Raw genomic sequence first — 16,173 nt, forward strand, 5'->3', positions numbered from 1 at the left:
ATTACTCCTATGTCTTAAAAATTCTTCCATTTGAATACAGCCATCATCATGATATGAAGTTGGTGCACTTATTAACATTAATTTCTTTTGTCGACGAGAAGGTCGACTTCTAAAATTTAACCTTATAAAATAAGGTATGTAATAAGCCAAAAAACTGACACGAGAGTCATAATATAAATACAAAATAACAAGGAAAACTATTAGTTATAAATTATTATATAATTATTTAAAGTGAACTATTATAAATTTATAATAATCTATGTGCCTTTATAGAACATAAAATATGAACATCTACATAGTAATTTCTAAAAAGAATTATGCTTATTATTAACGTAACTTATTTATAAAAGTATATTGCTATAAAAGTAGGGGTGACGTTAACAATATGTCACGTAAGTCGATTGCTGCAGATCTTAGGGAACGGGACACTATCACCGATTTAGCTTGACGCAGTGGCTGTTTTTACGACGAGTCGTAAGAATAGTCCTCAGGCTATTCTTACGACGTGGGTGATAGCACCCTATATCATGAATTTTTGAACTATTTGGTTATTTTTCTGCTCTTATTTTTTTTTTAATTCTTTTTCTTTTCCTCTTTCTGTTCTTTATTATTTTCTATTCTTCTTCGCTTATTCTTCTTCAAGGCTAAATCAAATTTATGGAAGAACATCAAGGAGGATACACTAGACCTCACGGAAGCGTGGAACAGGTTCAAAGTGATGAAGAACCAGTACCTCCCCCCCCCCACCCCGACGGAAGGGTGCTGCGCACGGCCAGAGATAAGGCCCGGTGAGTTGGTTTCACATTCCGTGAGGTTGAGGTGTTTAATTGCATTAAAGGTGTGAAGTAGGCTTCCCTAATGGTGTGGGTATATAAGTCCCACATTCATCACAGTATCATTCATATCATTAGTGTGTGCTCATCTCTCTCTCTCTCTCTCTCTCTATATATATATATATATATATATAGATATATATATATATATATATATATATATATATGTATATATATATATATACATATATATATATATATTTCAACATGGAAATTATCAAAAACAACAAAGGTGGACAGACTAGGATTCAACCTTGATCCTACGACAATCACAACCGATTTCGAACTTGCGACTGTGAATGCTCGGGGATCACGTTCAGTGCCACGGTTGTTTTTTCCACTTAACGCAGAACACCTGGAGGAAGATACAGGAATTAGGCCTTGTGACACTGTACAAGACAGACGAGAAAGTAGATTATTTTGTTCTATGTTAGATGCCTTGGCTTTCCTGCCATGTGACAGAGTTTCGGAGGGGATGGAATTTTTAAGAACTGTTATTCCGGAGCAACTCAGTTGTCTGGTAGATTATTTCGATGCGACCTACGTGTCTGGAGGATATCGTCGTATCCAGATGCCTGCCGAACGCCCAGGTGATGTGCTACCGCCACTTCGTATTCGCCGAACGCCACCCCTTTTTCCACCCGAACTTTGGAACGTACACGAAGTAACCTTGTCTGGCGGGCATCGTACGAACAATCATTGTGAGGCGTGGAATCAAGCTTTCACACAGATGATCGGCCACGACCATCCTTCCGTGTGGATCGCGATCGAGGATCTACGAAAAGACCAAGCCCTTGTTGCAACCAAGGTCTAAGTAAACAGGTCTAACCGCTGGAGCAGTTCTGCGCATCTTCTGACGTCTTTTGGATGCGTCCATTTTCTCTTTGTGATACACTGAAGAAAACTGTGAAACGCCAAGACAGGAACTATAATATTTTATATATTATATATATATATATATATATATATATATATATATATTATATCATATATATTATATATTCATATATATAGACAGGAACTATAATATTTTATATATATATATATTTTATATAATATTTGTCAGAATATAACTAATTGAGTGGAGCGGTGCGAGCGAAGGCGACGTCATTTTCGAACGACGGACCAGCTTCAACTGACAGCTATAGGACCCGCTAACCCCACTTTGAACAGCCAGGTGACGTTCACGGGCCCGCTGCGCCAACTCCCTCGAAATTCGGTCGGAAGTGGTTAGACCTTATATTCTTAGATCTTGGTTGCAACGACACTATTGGAAATTGACTGAGGCTAACCACCACAAAAGCGCCAGAGGAGACATACAAAAGACCTTTAGAAAAGGCTTTCCACTCTCTGCAAAGACTTCAAAGCAGGCCAGAAAGATATTGAAGTGTTTCTTAAAGGCTGTGCCCACTGCATCCGCTTTTAATTCCATTTAGATTTATTTAAAGTAGTGCTAACTTTCAAATGTATTATTTCATAACTTAGTGCTGACTTTGTATTTTTCTATACTAAAAATCTGCTATTCATAATATTTAGTAAATTGTAGTATTTTCATTTAATATCATGTAAACTGGTGTATTATTTTATACTTAATACTTTTATGCTTTATACTGCATAGCTAGTCTCAATTATATCATTGATTTTCTATTGTCATGTATTATTTGTGTTGAATTGAAGTAATTTCCGATTGTTTTATTAATATTTAGTATATTGTATTATTTTCATATAGTGTCAAGTAAACTTATCTTTTAAGCAATAAACACATAGTTTTATTTTTAAATTGTTATCTTGTTTTCTAGAATTTGGGGCTTTTTTCCGCCTGGGTATTTTCAAGGTGGGGCTTTTTTCCGTCAGAGAATTTCCTAAGTGGGGCTTTTTTCCGGTGGGGCTTTTTTCCTAGGCATTTTTGGGGCTTTCTTCCGAACCCCGGGGAGGGGCAAACGAAGATGTGTTGGGAATAGAGTTTATTGCCCTAACGTTGCGACCAACTTGGTTTTCTTCAGAGGACTAGCATTACAGACGGATCACAATTCTTATATTCGTAGCGAGAGGGAACCCGCCAAGGCATGAGCGGAAGGGTCATGTTTTCCCTTTGGCTAACGATTTAATTATTAGGACACTTGCTGCTTTCGAGAGGCATTTAAATCCGTCTCTGTCGTTGTTGTTCTTGTTGGTGGCGATATGTGCAGCTTCCACAGTTTTTCTCATTTTCTTTTCAAATCCCTCGTGTAGAATTTCTGTGTTGTTCCAATCAGGTAAATGTCCACATTTGTCCAGGTGACGAACCAGGGAGTTAGATGTTCTATGTGCCCTGAGATCGTTTTTGTGCTCACTCAAAAAGCGTTTATTGATCCCTCGACCTGACTCACCGCTTGAGCGAGTACAAAAACGATCTCAGGGCACATAGAACATCTAACTCCCTGGTTCGTCACCTGGACAAATGTGGACATTTACCTGATTGGAACAACACAGAAATTCTACACGAGGGATTTGAAAAGAAAATTATCAATAATTTTGTTTTCACATACAAAGTTGTCCCTATCCATAAATTACCTTGGGGCGCATGTTAAATGTCCTGGGTTGCAGTTTCGTGGCCCAAATATCCGTTCAGCATGTTGACCACCCCAAATTGAATGCAGACCCGTTGATTTGGCCTAAACACTTGGGTCAATGGTCATCGTTATTTTTACTGACCTGCCAATTTTTTTTTTCTTAAATCCACACAGCTTTAGGGTATATGCCATGACCACTTGCTTCTCTTATTTATTATTTCTTGATTATTTTTGTCACCCTGTTTTTATTTCAGACACTTGCTCCTTTCTGTGTGTGTGTGTGTATTCACCTTGGTCCTTGGATCACGTGTTGGACTCGTGATCGACATGGTGCCTGAGGCGGTTTAGGACAATCCTCTCGTAGACCTTTCCTACGTGGGAGGTAAGGGCCACGGGCCTGTAGTTTACCACTAGGTTCCTCTTCTTGCCCGCCTTGGGGATGGGGACCACGATTGCATGTTTCCATGCCGTTGGCACCAACCCTTCCCTCCAACATTTGTTGTAGATCGCCAGTAGGGCTCGTTGGTGGGAGGGGGGAAGGTGCCGCAGTAGGGGGTACGTGATTTGGTCCGCCCCTGGGGACTTCTTGGTGGCTTTTGTGACTCTAAGGGCCCACCTCAGCTCGAAGAGAGTGAAGTTTGTGTCCTCACCTTTGGGGGGGGGGGGGAGGTCCATTTGATCATCTTGGGTCGCCCGGAAATTTCGCTTTTCAGCAGGAAGGCTGATTGAGGAGCTCGCGCTTGCACAGGGATTCAGGAAGCTTGCCGCCTTATCCTTGGCCGTGCGCAGCACTCTTCCGTCGGGGGGGGGGGGGGGTTGTACTGGTTCTTTAACCCTTTGAACCTGTTCCACGCTTCCGTGAGGTCTAGTGTATCCTCCTTGATGTTCTTCCATAAATTTAATTTAGCCTTGGGTATGGTCTTCTTACACGTACCTTTGGTCTACTTCAAGAAGATCGCAGAATAGGTAGCCCCCGAGCCTTCTCCTCATATACCGTTGGAAGGCCAGTCTCGTTCGCTTCAATACAGTTGTCCGTCCACTAAGGATGGTCACGTCTTCCCAGGATAGAAATTCACAACTCCCTTAATAATATAAGAATTTATCAACATATTTCATGTATAACTCTATTTTAATACAATATTACGCAAAAGACAATGAAAATATTTTTTAATAAGAAATCTATTACATTTTTTTACATATAACTTTTATTTAAATGAATGTTTTATGAAATTTATTTTAGTAATGTTATTTTTACAAATAAAACATAGCTTCTTTTATAGAATACCTTTAATGTTAAACACATTTAGGTTTTTGTGTCTGAAAATATAATTGTCTCTACATAGCAGCCCACGAAAGAGTAAAGAAGGCTAAAAAAAGAAGAGACGAAGACGATTTGGAGAAGAATAAGCGAAGAAGAATAGAAAATAATAAAGAACAGAAAGAGGGAGAAGAAAAAGAATAATAAAAAAAAATAAGAGCAGAAAAAAGAACTAAATAGTTCAAAAATTCATTATATAGGGTGCTATCACCCACGTCGTAAGAATAGCCTGAGGACTATTCCTACGACTCGTCGTAAAAATAGTCACTGCGTCAAGCTAAATCGGTGATAGTGTCCCGTTCCCTAAGATCTGCAGCAATCGACTTACGTGACAATTTGTTAACGTCACCCCTACTTTTATAGCAATATACTTTTATAAATAAGTTACGTTAATAATAAGCATAAGTCTTTTTAGAAATTACTATATAGATCTTCATATTTTATGTTCTATAACGGCACATAGATTATTATAAATTTATAGTAGTTCACTTTAAATGATTATATAATAATTTATAACTAATAGTTTTCCTTGTTATTTTGTATTTATATTATGACTCTCGCTCAAGAATATTGGCATTTACATACCTTATTTTAAGGTAAATTTTAGAAGTCGACCTTCTCGTCGACAAAAGAAATCAGTTAAATTTGAACCAGGGTACAGATATCACATCATATCATGATGTAGGCTGTATGCAAATGGAAGATTTTATAAGACACAGGAGTAATGCTCTCCTCCAAACTCTCACGTTACCCAACAATTGCAAGTGCTGGGCAAATACCGCTAATTTCAATACCGGAATTACCGATGAACAACAATACCGTTACCGAAATTACAGGCAGTTTACCGGTAAAAAGACTCGTGAGGTAATAGTGGCGTCCCAAGTTCGAGCCGAGTTCGAAAAATCAATGTTTTTTGTCCTTTAATAAGCTATATCTCTGGGTCTGATTTACATATTTTTATTGTTATGTCATTGTAAAGGGAAAAAGTCATACTTTAATTGGTGCTACAATAGTATGCTATCTACCGCGCGAGTGAGTGAATGGAGGGTGTCTGAGGTTGGGTGTGGTGTATAAACTTTTGTCCGCGTCTGTCTGCATGCATGGGTTCATGTTTGGAAGGTGCATGTGGGAGTGGGAGTTTTGTTAATACACACCACATAATGAGCTTTGACTAATTTGTAACAAATGTTTTCCTAAAAACTAACCTAACCTGACTAATTTGTAATAAATGTTTTCCTAAAAACTGTTTTCATGCTTCCTTGTTTTAATACTTATTTCATCAAATTAGCCCAGCACGTGATCCAAAGACCAAGGTGAATACTCAAGGATATATTAGATTTCATTGTCAGCATGTTTTTTTTTATTTATTTCCTCAATTATTTTCTTTTTCATACAAATTAGTTCACATTCTTATTTAGAAACAGAAGCATATTGGCATTTTCATCACTTAAGCATATATATATATATATATATATATATATATATATATATATATATATATATATATATATATATATTAATACATATATGGGTCTTCGTTTGGCGACACGCGGAATTTTTCGATGAAACTTTCACAATTAATATAGTTTCGTATGCTGATCACAGAAATAACATTAATTCTATTGAAAAAATAAAAAAGTGCCGAAAAACGGTTTTAATGGTAAAATATTACCGAGACCTTATCGGTACATACTTGCTTAATGGTAAAAGTTTAACCCGGAAGGAGTAACGAAAGAATAAAGAAGGCTAAAAAAAAAAAGAAGAAAAGACGAAGACGATTTGGAGAATAAGCGAATAGAAAATAATAAAGAACAGAGAGAAAAGAAAAAAAATAAGAGCAGAAAAAATAACTAAATAGTTCAACAATTCATGATATAGGGTGCTATCACCCACGTCGTAAGAATAGCCTGAGGACTATTCTTACGACTCGTCGTAAAAATAGCCACTGCGTCAAGCTAAATCGGTGATAGTGTCCCGTTCCCTAAGATCTGCAGCAATCGACTTACGTGACAATTTGTTAACGTCACCCCTACTTTTATAGCAATATACTTTTATAAATAAGTTACGTTAATAATAAGCATAAGTCTTTTTAGAAATTATTATATAGATCTTCATATTTTATGTTCTATAAAGGCACATAGATTATTATAAATTTATAATAGTTCACTTTAAATGATTATATAATAATTTAAAACTAATAGTTTTCCTTGTTATTTTGTATTTATATTACGACTCTCCCTTTGGTACAGCGGCATTTACATACATACCTAATTATTAGGTAAATTTTGCATGTCGACCTTCTCGTCGACTTAGGAAATTAATGTTGATAATTGCACCAGGATAAAGAAATCACTTCATATCATGATGTATGCTGTATGCAAATGGAAGAATTTATAAGACTCAGGAGTAATGCTCTCCTCCAAATTCTCACATTACCCAACAATTATACTAATGCTGGGCAAACACCGCTAATTTCAATACCGGAATTACCGGTGAACAACAATACCGTTACCTAAATTACCGGTAAAAAGACTCGTGAGGTAGTAGTGGCGTCCCAAGTTCGAGCCGAGTTCGAAAAATCAATGTTTTTGTCCTTTAATAAGCTCTATCTTTGCTTCTGATTTACATATTATTTTTATTGTTATGTCATTGTAAAGGGAAAAAGTCATACTTTAATTGGTGCTACTACAGTATATCTGTATCATCACTATACGATGATTTTGGTTCAAGTTGTTTGTACGAACCATTTAGGATGACTTGTGCATTTGTACGTTTATTTTGTATTGATTAAAGTTATTTGTATCTATTTAATGTACTGTAATTATTGAATAAATGCATCACATGTTTATTCCTTTGGGATCTTGTATACTGTATTTGTGTAGGGAACCGTTTCTGCGCGTATCGCTGTGCGTTTGTTCGCGTGGATATTACTAGGGAGGTGACGCTCATTACACCGACATTCTCGTCGGTGATTTCGAGGTGTGAGGCGGGCTGCGGTGAGGAACCAGCGTCCGAGGTGAAAATGTGAGGACTTAGGTCCCTGCCCGGGTGATGGTTTGATTTTCACACTAGAAGGCTTGGAGCACTAATGTGAGTTATGATTTCTAAATTTTGTAAGATGTGATAGGAGCGTTGTATTACGGTTAACAGATTGTTTGCGTAAAGTAATACTGATTTCAATATATTGCTTGTATAGAATATGATTTAGATGAATACTTACAATAGCTTAAGTTGTGAAATTTATAATCGTGTAATTAGCCATAGAGGAATGTTGGACTTCTTATTTGTTACTAATGTCTATATATTTCATACTATTGTAACTGTCATTGTAGTTACGTTTATTCAAAAGATTTATTGATGGTTTAGAGGATTATCCTCATTTAATTCCAATGTAAATTTGTACAAGTGTTTTTGTTGTTGTTGATGGTTTCAATACTTTTCACGTTATGTATACTGTGGATTTATGTAAGGATATTTGTAATATACTCGCAGGTTGAAATACATGATTACGACAGTCCACGGATTTTTAGTGTGAAACAATATCTACCGCGCGAGTGAGTGAATGGAGGGTGTCTGAGGTTGGGTGTGGTGTATAAACTTTTGTCCGCGTCTGTCTGCATGCATGGGTTCATTTTTGGAGGGTGCATGTGGGAGTGGGAGTTTTGTTAATACACACACACACATACACATATAATGAGCTTTGACTAATTTGTAATATATGTTTTCCTAAAAACTAACCTAACCTAACCTGACTAATTTGTAATAAATGTTTTCCTAAAAACTGTTTTTATGCTCCCTTGTTTTAATACTTATTTCATACAAATTAGCCCAGCACGTGATCCAAAGACCAAGGTGAATACTCAAGGATATATTAGATTTCATTGTCAGCATGTTTTTTATTTATTTCCTCAATTATTTTTTTAATACAAATTAGTTCACATTCTTATTTAGAAACAGAAGCATATTGGCATTTTCATCACTTAAGCATATATATATATATATATATATATATATATATATATATATATATATATATATATATATATATATATTTTTTTATATATATATATATATATATATATATATATATATATATATACACATATATGGGTCTTCGTTTGGCGACACGCGGAATTTTTCGATGAAACTTTCACAATTAATATAGTTTCGTATGCTGATCACAGAAATAACATTAATTCTATTGAAAAAAATAAAAGTGCCGAAAACGGTTTTGATGGTAAAAAATTACCGAGACCTTATCGGTACATACTTGCTTAATGGTAAAAGTTTAACCGGTAAAATTAGCTGGGCACTGGGCCCGTCAGTACCGTCACTCAGTACCACCAAGCCGAGACGTGCTTACCGCTCTCTGAGTGTTATGGTATAGCTTATCGAGTTATCGGTTAACGGAGCCTTAACGGTAGCAGATTTTTTGCCGGCAAGCTACGTTAAGGTTGTTACCGATAAAACCGGTAACTTAACCGGTAGCTGCCCACCACTAAATTATACGGTGTAGGTCACTAAATACAATATACCCCAGCGTTATTCTGTTAATCTTTTTTTTTTTTCAAACTTAAATTTAGCCGAACTCAACTGGTCTTTCGAGTGGACATTCTACGTTGCAGCAGTTTCACAACCCAATGTTGACGCCGATTTATCAACAATGTTGTAAGAATAGCCTGAAGACTATTCTTACGACTCGTCGTGAAAATAGCCAATGCGTTAAAAGCTAAACCTGTGATTGTGTCTTGCTCCCTAGGATCTGCAGCAATCGACTTAAGTGACAATTTGTTAATATCACCCCTACTTTTATGGCAATATACTTATATATATAAGTTATGTTAATAATAAACTTAAGTATTTTTTTTTTAAATTACAATATAGATGTTTATATTTAATGTTCTATAAAGGTACATGAATTATTATAGATTTATAATAGTTTACATTAAATGATTGTATAGTAATGTATTACTAATAGTTTTCCATGTTATTTTGTATATATTATGGCTCTCTACACTAGGTGAATACTAACTATTATATAATTACTATACCTAAGTTTTAGTATGTCTTATAGCCAACAATGAGTTTTAATTGATATAATAGGGAAGATTGTATGCAAACGGAAATTTTGTGGTGAAACACATGGAGCCAGTATGTTACGAAACAGAAGTAATAATCCCATCCCAACTCTCACATTTCCCCTCAAATGTACACTATAGGCCACTAAATACAATAGCATTACTCTATTCAGTTTTTTCGATAACTTAAACTACCCCGAACTCAACTGGTCTTTCGAGTGGGCATTCTACGTTGCAGCAGCTTCGCAACCTACTGTATTGTTGACGCCGATTTACCAACCACGTCGTAAGAATAGCCTGAGGACTATTCTTACGACTCGTCGTAAAAATAGCCACTGCGTTAAGCTAAACCGGTGATTGTGTCCCGTTCCCTAGGGTCTGCAGCAATCGACTTGCGTGACAATTTGTTAACGTCACCCCTACTTTTATAAATAAGTTATGTTAATAATAAGCTTGTCTTTTTACAAAATTACTATATATATGTTTGTTTTATGTTCTATAAAGGTACATTAATTATTATAAATTCATAGTAGTTTATAGTAGTTCATTATAAATTATCATTATAAATTCATAGTAGTTTACTATAGTAGTTCTATAAAGGTACATGAATTATTATAAATTCATAGTAGTTTACATGATTGTATAGTAATGTATTACTAATAGTTTTTTCTTGTTATTTTATATTTATATTATGGCTCTCGCACTTTATTTTAATGAGGCAACCGAGCAAGTGGGTCTGTCCCACATCTACCTTATCTCTAACTTCCTTCTATTTCATTCTTTCCTTACACTAAACTCCCAAATCCCCCACTCCCTCTCCCCTATCTTATCTATCCTGCCCTCTAAAATTTTTTAATGATTCACGCGTCACTAACAAAAAAAACTTTAGAAGTCGGCCTGCTGTCGACAAAATATTTGGTAATGTTTAGTTGAGCTTAAGTAAAGGATTTAAAGACGTTGATTGAAGTAACGGGGTAGGCTCCATGCATACGGAAACGTTGTTGTGAAACACACGGAACCAGTATATCAAAAACAGGAGAAATAATCCCCTCCCAACTTTCACATCACCTTATAAATATACTGTATAGGCCACTAAATACAATATTTCCCAGCAATATTCTGTTCAGTTTTTTCGATAACATAAACTACCCCGAACTCAACTGGTCTTTCGAGTGAACATTCTACGTTGCAGCAGTTTCGCAACCTATTGTTGACGCCGATTTATTGACACACGTATATCTTCTGATGAACATAAAATACTACAAATCATTATTTAACCAAACCAGTGTGTAACCAGCATCAGTAACATGTTAGTATGGCTGCCGAAAGAGAGAAGAGGGGATTAACGGATCGATTGATTAAACGATTAAGCATGAAGACCAGCTTATTTCCTCATAGCATTTGCATGCTAGCACTGTAATCACACGGTTTTGAACATGAATATGCAGGTAAATGCTTACCAGTTCAGTGAAATTCTATTTTTAAGTTTAGAATAGTTTCAAAGACATGAATGATGGCTCAGCAAATGGATAATCTACGTTATGTCAACTGAGTACTAAGGTGCCTCACAGTCTTGTCGGATTTTGCTATTGTGTTTCAACTAAGGTGACTAATTGGTCTCGTCTGTGGCTTTCTTACATAAGAATGAAGGAGACTGCAAGAGACCATATGGCCTACACTAGGCGGCTCCGTATCCATCAACACCTGTCATCCCCATCCATAATGTTGTCTAATCGTTTCTTAAAACAACTGATAGTTTCAGCGCTTACTACATGGTTACTAAAGTCTATTCCATTCATCGACCACCCTATTAGTAAACCAATTCTTGCCTATTTCCTTCTTAAATCTAAATTTGTCCAGTTTAAATCCATTACTGTGAGTCCTCCCCTGGTGTTTTAATATGATGACCTTGTTTGCATCACCCTTGTTAGAGCCTTTGATCCACTTGAACCCCTTTATTAGATCACCCCGCACTCTGCGTCTTTCCAGAGAGTGTAAGTTAAGGTGCCTAAGCCTCTCTTCGTTAACCAAATTTCTGAGTCCATGTATCATTTTGGTCATTCTTCTCTGTACTGATTCTAGTGAAATGATGTCCATTCTGTAGGACGGAGACCAAAACTGTACCGCATAGTCAAGGATGGGTCTAACTATCGCTAGAGTTTGATAATTACCTCTGCACTTCTATTCGTTACCGTCCTAGCAATGAAACCTGGCGCTAATGCACTGTTTCCTGGTTTTAAGGTCCGGACTCACTAGAACTCCCAAGTCTCTCTCGCACTCTGTTTTCTCTAAAAGCGTGTTATCTAAGCTGTATCTATTTTCGGAGTTCTGTCGCCCTACGTTTAACACTTGGAGATATTGAAGTTCATTTGCCATTTCACCGACCATGTGAACAATTTGTTAAGATCATCCTGCAGAATCTCTGCGTCGTCTCCTGACCTAATTTGGCGTCCTAGTTTAGTGTCGTCCGCAAACTTACTAACATCACTATTTATCCCATCGTCTAAGTAGTTTATGTACATAATGAACAACAAGGGGTCCAAAACCGAGCCCTGGGGTACCCCACTGGTAACATAGCCCCACCTAGATTTTACTCTATTTATGGTGACCCGCTGCTTTGTTACTAATCCAAGCTCTAATCCATCCTAACACTTTTCCTCCTATGCCATGGACTTTGATTTTATTTAGTAGTCTCTGGTGTGGCACATTGTCGAACGCTTTGCTAAAGTCAAGGTAAATAACATCGTAGTTATCATTATCTGACGCCTTATATACTTTAGTGTAAAAGGATAGAAGATTAGTCACACATGACTTACCCTTGGAGAAACCATGCTGTGTATCGCAAATTAAATTATATCTTTCGATGTGTTCTCTGAGTCTATTTACTCTTATTGATTTAACCATTTTTCCTATAACCGATGTCAAACTGAAGTTGCATATAAATTATCTATCTCCCTTCTTAAAAACATGAACAACGTTTTCCTGCCTCCAAGCAGTAGGCACAAAACCAGTGTCTACCAATTTATTAAATATTTCAGTTAACTGGTCGCAGATTTCAGATTTACACTCCTTAAGCATTCTCGGAAAATTTTCGTCTGGACCCTCTAAGTCTTTCAAACTGCTTGACTACTTCTTTACTAATGCTGATATTAAATAGACTACTTTCTTCATCCCCACTGAAAATCGGATCGCAGTCAGGTACTTTATCTATCCTTTTATTAATAAACACCGAGAGAATATATTTGTTAAACTCCTCACTCATTTTTTTCTCCGATTCTATCATGACATTTTCATCGTTTTTAATTGGTCCTATTCTTTCTCTATTTTTTGGTCTATAGAGATGAAAAAACCCTTTGGGTTGGATCTTGCTTGACTGGCAACCTTAATTTCATAATTACGTTTCGCTGTGCGTGTATTCTTTTTAACCTGTTTTACCATTTCGTTATATCTTGATCTAAGGTGTGTTTCTCCGTTTTTTATTTTTACGTAAAGTCCACTTTTCATTGCGATCTCATGTTTCAATCTGTCCGTCATCCATTTGGGAGTATTACCATTTTTCCGTACTGATTTCAGGGAGATAAATATATTTTGTGCATTGATAATTAAATCAGTTAGATTGCTATACATTTCATCCAAATCGCTGACCTGTCTGTTGAGCCCCGGCCCCCAAGTGACCTGACCCAAGGTATGCACATTACCCTCCGTGACCCAACCTCTGGTCATGTACCGAGACCTGACCGTGCTGATAATGCCCGAAACGTCCGTATGACATTTCATATTCAATTTCAAATAGGTTTTTATATGGTCAAAATTTGCTCTCCTGAAGTCTGGCACTTGGACGTCATTCGTACTTTTTAAATCTTCCCAAATAATATTAAATCTTATTTCCTGATGATCGCTAGAGCCTAGACTATCTCCCACTTTTATGTTACTCATTAGGTGCTCATTATTAGTTAAAAATAAGTCTTGCTGTTGTATTTATTCACTTAGCTGTTCATGTATTTATTAACCACTGTTATTCCTTTCTAATCGTCAAGATAAATCAAGATCAAGATAAATCGTGGGCCCCACACAACGTCTAAATACATAGACGGGTACTAGTACTTCATCTGAGTGAAGCACGAGACTATTTGCTTAATCTAAATTTGGGTACTTTATTTTCTGTCCAGTTGTCTTGTTATAACTAAAAACCTTTGTGAGACAAAAACATGTATCGAAACCCTACGACAGTGGACAAAGGAGAACAAGGAAAAAATAACAATTGGTATTACTATGTTATAGCGGGAGCCAAAGAGCCATGTAGAAGATTGCTACATTTGTCTGGCAAATGCTTTTGGTTATAACACGAAAACTCGAGAGAAAACAAGTTACTCAAGTCTGGATTCAGCCATTCGTCCTCTGCTTCACTCAGGTGAAGTACCAGTACCCATTTTCACAGAATAACCTTCACTGGAAGATGAAAGTGGTATATGTGTATCAGGTGAAAATCATGAACATAACAGTGATAGACTTTGTAGATACAGCAACTAAGAACGCGAAAACTCCAACCAGGCAGAACTGAGTGTCAAAGGAGTTATCAGACAGGAAGACATAGTAACTCTTAATGGGAACAAGGAAAAAGATCTGGCATTCTTTAAAACTGAAAAAGTTGTTTTCTCTAGCGACGTGACAGCATTGTTAAAAGCGATTGGTGTTCTACAATAGAGACTCTTTATAGATAGTTCAAAGAAGACCCTAAAATGTGATTTGCTCCAGAATGGAAACTTGTTAGGTGTATTGGTCACTGTGCAATTGAAAGTGAAGTATTAAAACATAAAACCTGTATTAGATTTACTCAAATATGATGAACACAATTGGGTCATATGTGTGGATGTGGACATGGTCAAGTTTTTAATTGGCCAAAAAAGGGGAGTATACAAAATATCCGTGTTTCCTGCGCTTACGGGTTAGCCAAGTAAAATATAAACCGGAGAATCACTCAGCAAAAGGATAGCCCATGATGACACACAAATACAGAAGACTCAGAACTCAGAAAGCCAACATCAGAAGTTGGAATGGAATTAATTTTAAAGTATACCAAAGGTCAAATAAACTAATCGGAAATAAAATACCATATATCATCTTATGATAGTCATTGGTGACAAAGTAGAGGGTACAAAGTCAGTTAGGAAGTAGAAAGAATAGAAGAACATATAGAAATGGATAACTCAATGAGTCTACTTAATGGTAGGTCAGACAAGAGACGAACAGGAAGAGAGGGTCAGAGGTAGTGATGCGTACAGATGAAGATTGAAACGTCTGGGTGTGACGAGTAACATATCGTCACACCCAGGCGTTTCATTCTTCATCGCTTGCAGGACTTCACGGTTGGACACGGTAGGTGGCGGTTGCTTGGATAAGCTCTGCTACTGACCCCCGTTTTTCGCAAGATATACGGTGTTCCTATTATTCGGAGTTGGCCGGAGGCCGTGTTAAAAATCAGTGCATCGTACAGTGTTATCAGTGAACTTGATTATTGTGGAACTTAGCCAAAATAGTGATTAATACTCGGGGAGGGCCTCCCTGATCGAATTCCTCACATCTGCGCATGCGCAGTGCGAGGTGTTTGACACAGGTACCCACATCATGGCCACATCACTCACCTGGTAAAACTGCTCAAGTTACAAACACTGCAAACTTCCCTCGTAAAATGGAATACACAGGTCCCGGCTCCCTTGCAAATATTGAGGTGGATCTTGCATTAAGTGATGATGACGATCTGTCACTGAAAAACTGGCCTCGTCTTGATTATCACGATCACCGACAAATGACACCTGTCAATCCATCTCCCCAGCCTATGGACTTCACCAACGCTTCCGCAAAGCGCCCCATATATAGCGATTCCGATGCCAATAGCGAAGTGACATCTCCCGCTGCCAAGGCCACCAAGAGTGACAAGGCTCTGCCTCTACGAGACACTACCATATCCATTCCATCACAACCTGCTACGCAGAATGTACCTCTCCCACCCCCACCTTCATCTACTTCTCTTGCCTTTGCCCCCCGTTCCGAGTATGCCAAACTACAATTCAGAGGGAACCCAGGAGTTAATGAGAAACTGCGATGGCTTTCTGAAGTCGTAAGAATGTTCGGTCTTAATCGAGAACTAGCCGAGGTCAAAATGTCAGCTGTCACATCTAGTTATGTCTACATATCGAGACGCCGACAGGACATCATAGATGAGGTCAAGGATGGGGCGATTTTGTCGTTACCTCTTGATATACAAGATTCTGTAGATAGACCGCGCAAGTTCCCCACATATCTCATCACACGATATCCTGTAGATAGTGAACCAACTTTAGCTAAGGAACTAACAGGAGTATATTCTGTACGCCGTTTTCTGCAGAATAAGG

This window comes from Oratosquilla oratoria, chromosome 21 (assembly GCF_046742065.1).
Source record: "Oratosquilla oratoria isolate Oo_2021 chromosome 21, ASM4674206v1, whole genome shotgun sequence".
Lineage (NCBI taxonomy): Eukaryota > Metazoa > Arthropoda > Malacostraca > Stomatopoda > Squillidae > Oratosquilla > Oratosquilla oratoria.